This window comes from Mirounga angustirostris, unplaced genomic scaffold (genome assembly GCF_029215605.1).
Source record: "Mirounga angustirostris isolate CCGP_5_RB_7025 unplaced genomic scaffold, mMirAng1.0.hap1 SCAF_2, whole genome shotgun sequence".
NCBI classification, from domain to species: domain Eukaryota; kingdom Metazoa; phylum Chordata; class Mammalia; order Carnivora; family Phocidae; genus Mirounga; species Mirounga angustirostris.
The window spans coordinates 57,911,015-57,919,408 of NW_026991710.1; the positions used below are offsets into that span (position 1 = coordinate 57,911,015).

General features: G+C 35.2%; 1 pseudogene; it reads left to right on the forward strand.

Annotated features, from left to right (window-relative positions):
- The first annotated feature begins 5,507 nt into the window (after window positions 1-5,507).
- LOC123847615 (large ribosomal subunit protein uL23-like) lies at window positions 5,508-5,991 on the forward strand (annotated as a pseudogene).
- Window positions 5,992-8,394: the final 2,403 nt, after the last annotated feature.

The window sequence follows — 8,394 nt, forward strand, 5'->3', positions numbered from 1 at the left end:
TACTGCACTGCATATTTGAAAGTTGCTAATAGAGTAGAACTTAAAAGTTCTCATCACAAGAAAAAAAGTTCTGTAACTACATATGGTGATGGAACTTACTATGATGATTATTTCACAATATATGCAAATATCAAATCATTATGTTGTATACTTGAAACTAATATAATGTTATATGTCAATTATGCCTCAAAAAATAAAGTTGTCATGCTAAACTAAAATATGCCTCTTTTCTGAGTCACAAACTCAGATATCTACAGAAATCAGTTAAATAATAGTTATGTGAAGTTGGCCAGGAGTGGTGGCATTGGGGCAAACAAGAGAGCACTTGCCTAGTCTAAAGCAGGTCACTACCATTCCAAAATTGATGATTGTTGCCATGAAAGGAAGCAGACTGAATGTTGCCAAAGTGTTCTCGGTTTCAAGAGAAGCTTGAAGAACAGATTTTTATGGGAAATGTCTCCATTTAAAAAACCCTATATGGCTACATCAAAACTTGAAGACTGTTGGTTGATAAACTTCTAGTCCAAAGCATCATAAAAAAGCCTTCTCCATCTTCCCTTGGAGGATCCAGAATTTAAAAATATTTACGATATCTCTCCTAATTTTCTTTTCTTAATCTATATTTCCTTGGCTAATGTAAACATTTTACAATTATGCTATATTTTTTATATGGCAAAAATCAAATAAGCAGATAGCTTTAAGAATCTACTAGATTAACTCAAATATTTAGGTTATACTTGAGTTAAAAACAAACAAACAAACAAACGAACAAAAAACTAAAGTAAATGGATATAGGGATGATTACAAGGCAAACAGCACTGTGGTAACATCTTTCCTTCTGGTATTTCATCTTGTGGCATCTTGTCCAGACCGCATTTCAATCCTACCATTTTATGTACCGTTAAGATTACTAGTTTCAAACTTCACACAGCACATCATGTACTTGAGGGAATTGACCCTCAGTGAACCACATGTTACATGATGAGTTTTAGTACAACAAAATTAAGAGCATTATTTTAACACAAATATTATAGCTCACCCACATATTTTCAGAGCAGCACCCTATCTGACCCCAAAAGGAAACTTACACTGTATTACATTATAACATAATCATCTTTTTCTTATTTCACTCCCACCCTATTTATCTTTTTTAGAACATTCTTTTTGTGTGTGGACTAATAAAGTGATTTAAGTTGAGGAAGACAATAATTAGTAAAGAAAAATAAATATCAAAAACTAATGATGTAATGTATGGTGATTAACATAACATAATAAAAATTAATTAATTAATTAAAAAAAGGAAACATAAATAAATAACCATCCCAAAGCAAATATTTGGAATTTTTTATTACTACCAATTTTTTAACCAATTTTTTATTACAAAAAAGCCATTTTTTGTAATAAAAAATTGTAGATAATAAATGGTTAAATATCAGCAATTTCATATGGTTCAACATAGTAAATTTGAGGATAAAATTCAAAGTAACAAATCAGGGGACTTGTATATTATTGGTAGAATAAAATCTTTGAAACTTGATCATCTATGATTCCATACTTTTCCAGTAAATTATTTCTTAAATAAGAACTAAAATCAGGAAATTAAGTTGTGATTAAAATATGTTGTATTCTATTAATGGCAAATAAAATGTTCATATATTAAAAAATGATAAACAGACCTCAGAATATTATTACAGAACTGATGAAGGGAAGGAAGGAAGGAAGGAAGGGGAGAGGAGAGGGAAGGAAGGAAAAAGGGAAGGAAGGAAAAATATAACTACAGTTCCATGTACAATTAAATAAAATGTGAATACATAATGCTTCTATTCTATGTGACTTAAGTTGAAAAGTAATAAAAACACATATAGATGATATCAAATATTTTTTAATTTCAAGGAATACATTTTTATGGGGCATGCTACAAATAAATATCAAATTATAACTAAGAAATATATACTTTTAGAGGTCACTGAGGTCACTGAGTGATTGCTTTTTTGACATTGTTTCTTGAATAGATGGAGGTAGTATGATCACTAAAAGATAAAATCTTACTGTGCTTTGGGGGAAAGACCAATCACCACGAGTAATAGCAAATGTTCAGAGAAACAGAACCAATAAGATACATATACAAAAAAAGAGAGAAAGAGTGATTGGTTCAGTTGAAGAAACTGGTTCATGCAATTGTGGAAGGTAGCAAACCCAAAATCTGCAGGGCAGGCTTGAGACCCAGGGAGGAGGTGATACTGCAGTGGCAAGTGTGAAGGCAGGATGGATGCAGAATTCTTTCTTCCTCATGGGATCTATCTCTTCTCTTAAGGCCTTCAACTGATTGGATAGAACCATCCATATCATGGAGAATAATCTGTTTTGTTCAAAGTCTACTGATTTAAATATTAATCACATCTAAAATGTACCTTCACGGAAACATCTAGACTTATGTTTGATCAAACAACTCAGTACCATAGTCTAGCCAAGCTGACGTGTAAAACTAATCACCACATAAACTATCCTTAAAATGAGACCGAGGCTTACGTTGATCTTCTCCAACAAAGTTGGATCACCATTTATGATTATTTATGAATGCTTAGCAACAACACCATAATTTTTTGTAATATGGTGCCTAGATAACTAAATGGAGAATATAGTTTCACGCGAATATCAACATTTGTGATGGAGCCTACTCTTGCCTTCCTATGCAAGACTGGCACCAAATCATATCCAACATATGAGGTCTGCACAAATTTAAGTCCTGGGCCACACTAGATTATATGAACTCTCTAAGGGCAGAGGTATTTGTTTCTTCTTCTCCTCTAAACCATAAATATACTTATTAAAAATCCTCCTCAGTCATAAAGTCATTCTAGTTTAATCATAGCTGTATTCAAATGTTTCCATTAACTATATTCTCAATTCACTGTCTGAACCAACCACCTTTCTGCTTTCTGCACTTAGATAATCATCATTACATGTAATTATGTGTATGTTTTTAGATTCTGTTTATTTGTATTTCTAAGCATTTTATCTCTGTACATAATTTTTACTCACATGAGGTTGTGTACTATGTCTTCTACATTCTTTTTTTTTTAAGATTTTATTTATTTATTTGACAGAGAGAGCACAAGGAGGGGGAGCAGCAGAGGGAGAGGGAGAGCAGGCTTCCCGCAGAGCAGGGAGCCTGATGTGGGGCTCGATCCCAGGACCCTGGGATCATGACCTGGGCTGAAGACAGACACTTAACGACTGAGCCACCCAGGTGCCCCATCTTCTACATTCTTTGTAAACTCCATAGAATTCCCCAAAAATATTTATCATTGCAATAATTGAATTAATCTTAGCTAACTAAAAACTTTTTTATCTTAAAGTAACATGAGGTAGAATATTATTTATGAAATAATATACATAAAATCTAGGATAATCCTAGTATAGGATAATTCTAAAATAGTATGGAATAATTGCTTTTTAAAACTGTGGCTAAGACAAGTTTTGAAATAAACTTCCTAACAATCCCAATAACACATTCATACTTACTATATCATTATTAAGTGGAGAGTGTTTTTTCTTCCTCCAAAATGAAAATGAGTATTCAACTTAAATCTTTAAATAAAAAATGGATTTGAATTTTTTAATTGCTTATCATCTTGGCGATATACCAACAACTTCCATACCACATAAAAATTAGAAAAATAACCCCTATAACATTAATCATCCTACAATTTGTGTTTGATATGTCTTAGTAGAAAGATATGCAAAGACAACCTTCATTTTAGTGTCATCTGCAGCCCATCTGGGACTCTGACATATGGAATATCCAAGACCTCAGTAGAATGTCTCTGGTTCCCTGTGGTAACTAGGACCATATGCACAATCCTCCACTGACAAACTAACATATGAAAAAAAAAAAGAGAGAGAGAAAAAATTTTGATGCATTTCCATCTATAAACAAAACATTGTAGAAAAAAACAAAGACACTGAAAAAAACTATTATAGCCTTCATATTTAAGCAATAAAAAAAAAAACCCTAACCACTAAGCATACAATGTAATTTGTTACAGCCTATGACTAATCACCACAGAATAATTCCACTGGTACCAGATGGAGAGAAAAATCCTTAATTACTGAAGATATATGTTGTAAGGTTATCAGCACTTTAAACCACTAAATTTGATTAAAGTTAACAATATTATCATAGTCACGATTGCTTTGGGAAAGACTTTTTGTGGTTGATGGTAGACTGTGAAATAAAGTTAAAGCAAGCAATAACATAAAACAAAAGGCATGAGAATATACCACTGGTGTCCAGAGTTTCCAGTAGGAATGGATATGCAAGACAGTCATCCAAAAAGATTTAATTTTTATCTCACCAATTTTAAGTGCTATTTTTGTAGTTTATATAAGACACATAAAAATACAATGCTATAAATATAAATATTGATTTGAGATGCATACTCCAAAATTCCCATTATGCATGCCTTGCAGTAAGAAAACCTGTATTGGACTATAAAAATACCAATAATGGCTAGGTGCCAGGCACTATTCCAAAAGCTTTGCATGTAATATTTACTCTATTCCTTACGTCAATTCTATTAGATAAAAACTATTAATAGCCCCACTTTATGAAAGGAAACTGAGTCACAGAAAAGTTAAGTAACTTACTCAGGATCCCAAGCCTAATGTGATAGAATATATCTGAAGCCACATAGTCTGGTCGTACTGCTTATATTAGAATGGTTTCATTATAGAGGCAATGGTGATATTAAGTTTTATGCTCCATTTAATTTTTACTAATTTCAAAGTCAAGCAAAGAAACATATTGCATAGTACCTGGCCCAACACAGACTCTCCAGTCAAAAGTTTCCCCTCAATGTGTGGAGTGTAGATTCCTTTTGGAAGTAACTGTTGGCAATGAATGAACAAGGATATGTGGAAAATCTTAAAGAATTTCCTAAACATTTAGCAGAATGAATGTTTTCTACTCATCACTGCTAACTCAAGGTGTTCAAAACCAGAAGCTACAGATAAGGTGCATGGGGGAGGAAGGAAACACGGTGGAGGAGAGCAAGAGAGCCTGCCATTTCCAATGGGTTGCCACATAAAGGAAAAGGAAGATGAATTTCTAGTATTGATTCTGCCACTTACTACCTTTGTGATTTTTGAATAAGTTATTTCACATCTCTGGACATCAATTTCTTTATTTCTAAAATGTAGGAACTGGAATAAATGATATCTATGAGTCTCTAGCATCCTACAAAAGCTGAGAGCCAAGAAATCTTAACACAATTCTTCAGGAATAACATAGCCTGGCTGACATCACTGTTACTCAGGTAGCTTAGGGACAAAGCTAAAGAACAAAGTTGGAGAGAGTTAACATGTTCATTAGGCTGCCTCTAAAAGAGCTTCTGGCAAGAAATATATGGTAATTAATTTGTGGCTAAATTATTTAAATGTACCTTAGACACTAATATACTAAGTTGTCAATTAAAAATAACTTTGCCTGGATCCCTTCCATGAAGATGGCACCAAAGGCTAAGAAGGAAGCCCCTGCCCCTCCCAAAGTGGAAGCCAAAGCAAAGGCTTTGAAGGCCAAGAAAGTGGTGCTGAAAGGTGTACACAGTCACAAATAAAAAAGACCTGCCCATCACCTACATTCCGACAACCCAAGACACTGTGTCTCGGAAGGCAGCCCAAATATCTTTGAAAGAGTGCCCCCAGGAGAAACAAGCTTGATCATTATGCTTGTTTCTCTGACTACTGAGTCAGCCATGAAGAAAATAGAAGACAACAACATGCTTGTGTTCATTGTGGATGTCAAGGCCAACAAGCACCAGATCAAACAGGCTGTGAAGAAGCTCTATGACATTGATGTGGCCAAGGTCAACACCTTGATCAGACCTGATGGAGAGAAGAAGGCATATGTTCGACTGGCTCCTGACTATGATGCTTTGGGTGTTGCCAATAAAATTGGGATCATCTAAACTGCGTCCAGCTGGCCAAATCTAAATAAATCTAATAAATAAATAAATAAATATAAATATAAATTTTTTCACCATAAAACCTCAAGCTATATTACAAAACAGTGATCACCAAGATAGCATGGTACTGGCACAAAAACAGACATATAGACCAATGGAACAGAATAGAGAACCCAGATATGGACCCTCAACTCTGTGGTCAAATAATCTTTGACAAAGCAGGAAAAAACATGCAATGGAAAAAAGACAGTCTCTTCAATAAATGGTGCTGGAAAAATTGGAACGCCACATGCAGAAGAATGAAACTCGACCATTCTCTAACACCATTCACAAAGATAAACTCAAAGTGGTTGAAAGACCTCAATGTGAGGCAGGAATCCATCAAAATCCTAGAGGAGAACATAGGCAGTAACCTCTTTGACATCGGCCACAGCAACTTCTTTCAAGATGCATCTCCAAAGGCTAGTGAAACAAAAGCAAAAATGAACTTTTGGGACTTCATCAAGACAAAAAGCTTCTGCACAGCCCAAAGGAAAAAGTCAACAAAACAGAGGCAACCCACAGAATGAGAGAAGATTTTTGCAAATAACACTACAGACAAAGGGCTGATATCCAAGATCTATAAAGAACTTCTCAAACTCAACACCCAAAAAACAAATAATCAAGTCAAAAAATGGGCAGAAGACATGAACAGACACTTCTTCAAAGAAGACATACAAATGGCTAACAGACACATGAAAAAATGTTCATCATCATTAGCGATCAGGGAAATTCAAATCAAAAACCACATTGAGATACAATCTTACACCAGTTAGAATGGCAAAAATTGACAAGGCAAGAAACAACAAATGTTGGAGAGGTTGTGGAGGAAGGGGAACCGGTTTACACTGTTGCTGGGAATGCAGGTTGGTACAGCCACTTTAGAAAACAGTGTGGAGGTTCCTCAAAAAGCTAAAAATAGAGCTACCCTTTGACCCAGCAATTGCACTACTGGGTATTTACCCCAAAGACACAGATGTAGTGAAAAGAAGGGCCATATGCACCCCAGTGTTTATAGCAGCAATGTCCACAATAGCCGCACTGTGGAAAGAGCCGAGATGCCCTTCAGCAAATGAATGGATAAAGAAGATGTGGTCCATATATACAATGGAATATTACTCAGCCATCAGAAAGGATGAATACCCAACTCTTACATCAACATGAATGGGACTGGAGGAAATTATGCTAAGTGAAATAAGTCAAGCAGAGAAATCGATTATCATATGGTTTCACTTATTTGTGGAACATAAGGAATAGGATGGAGGACATTAGGAGAAGGAAGGGAAAAATGAAGGGGGGGGAATCGGAGGGAGTGGGGCACCTGGGTGGCTCAGTCGTTAAGCATCTGCCTTCAGCTCAGGTCATGATCCTGGGGTCCTGGGATCGAGCCCACATCAGGCTCCCTGCTCGGCGGGAAACCTGCTTCTCCCTCTCCCACTCCCCCTGCTTGTGTTCCCTCTATCACTGTGTCTCTCTCTGTCAAATAAATTAATAAAATCTTAAAAAAAAATTGGAGGGGGAGACGAACCATGAGAGACTATGGACTCTGAGAAACAAACTGAGGGTTTTAGAGGTGAGGGGGGTGGGGGGATGGGTTAGCCTGGTGATGGGTATCAGGGAGGGCACGTACTGCATGGAGCACTGGATATTATACGAAAACAATGAATCATGGAACACTACATCAAAAACTAATGATGTAATGTATGGTGATTAACATAACGTAATAAAATTAAAAAGAACTAATCATGCATGGTGACTAACGTAACATAATAAAATTAAATTAAATTTAAAAATAATAATAATAAATAAATAAAAATACAAAATGAAAATAACTTTGCCTGCTTTAGATCACAAGCAGGGCTACTTAGAGGTCTAGAGGGGCTCACGGCATTTCTATTTTTTGAGGTCATTCATATTTAATAATAAAAAAAATAAATAAAAATAATAAAAAAATAATAATAAAATATGGTTCAAAAACTATGATATATTTCAAGTCTTTATGGTAGACAAAGTAACATCTCTAACACAGAAAAACTCAATGCAATATAACTGTGCTATTAACAAGTGAATAGCAAGTTTCAAGAGAATAGGTTAATATCACCTTAGGCAATGTTGTCTAGTCAAAGGACATAAATGACACACACCTTCATTCATTTTCCTTTAAATGATGTGCAACATTATTTAAAGATGACAGCAAAAGTCTAAATGTGAAGTCCTCCTAGCACACCTTCGTTGGCCCCTGAAGGTGCCCTGTAAGTGCTCCTTCAGGTAGAACCAGTTTCATTTCAACCTACTACACATGGCTGTAACTAAGAAATGAGCTCTTAGAGTGGAGTGAGCAGTAGACAAGGATTTGGTTGAAACTGAAAGGGATGATTTTTCTCCTAGA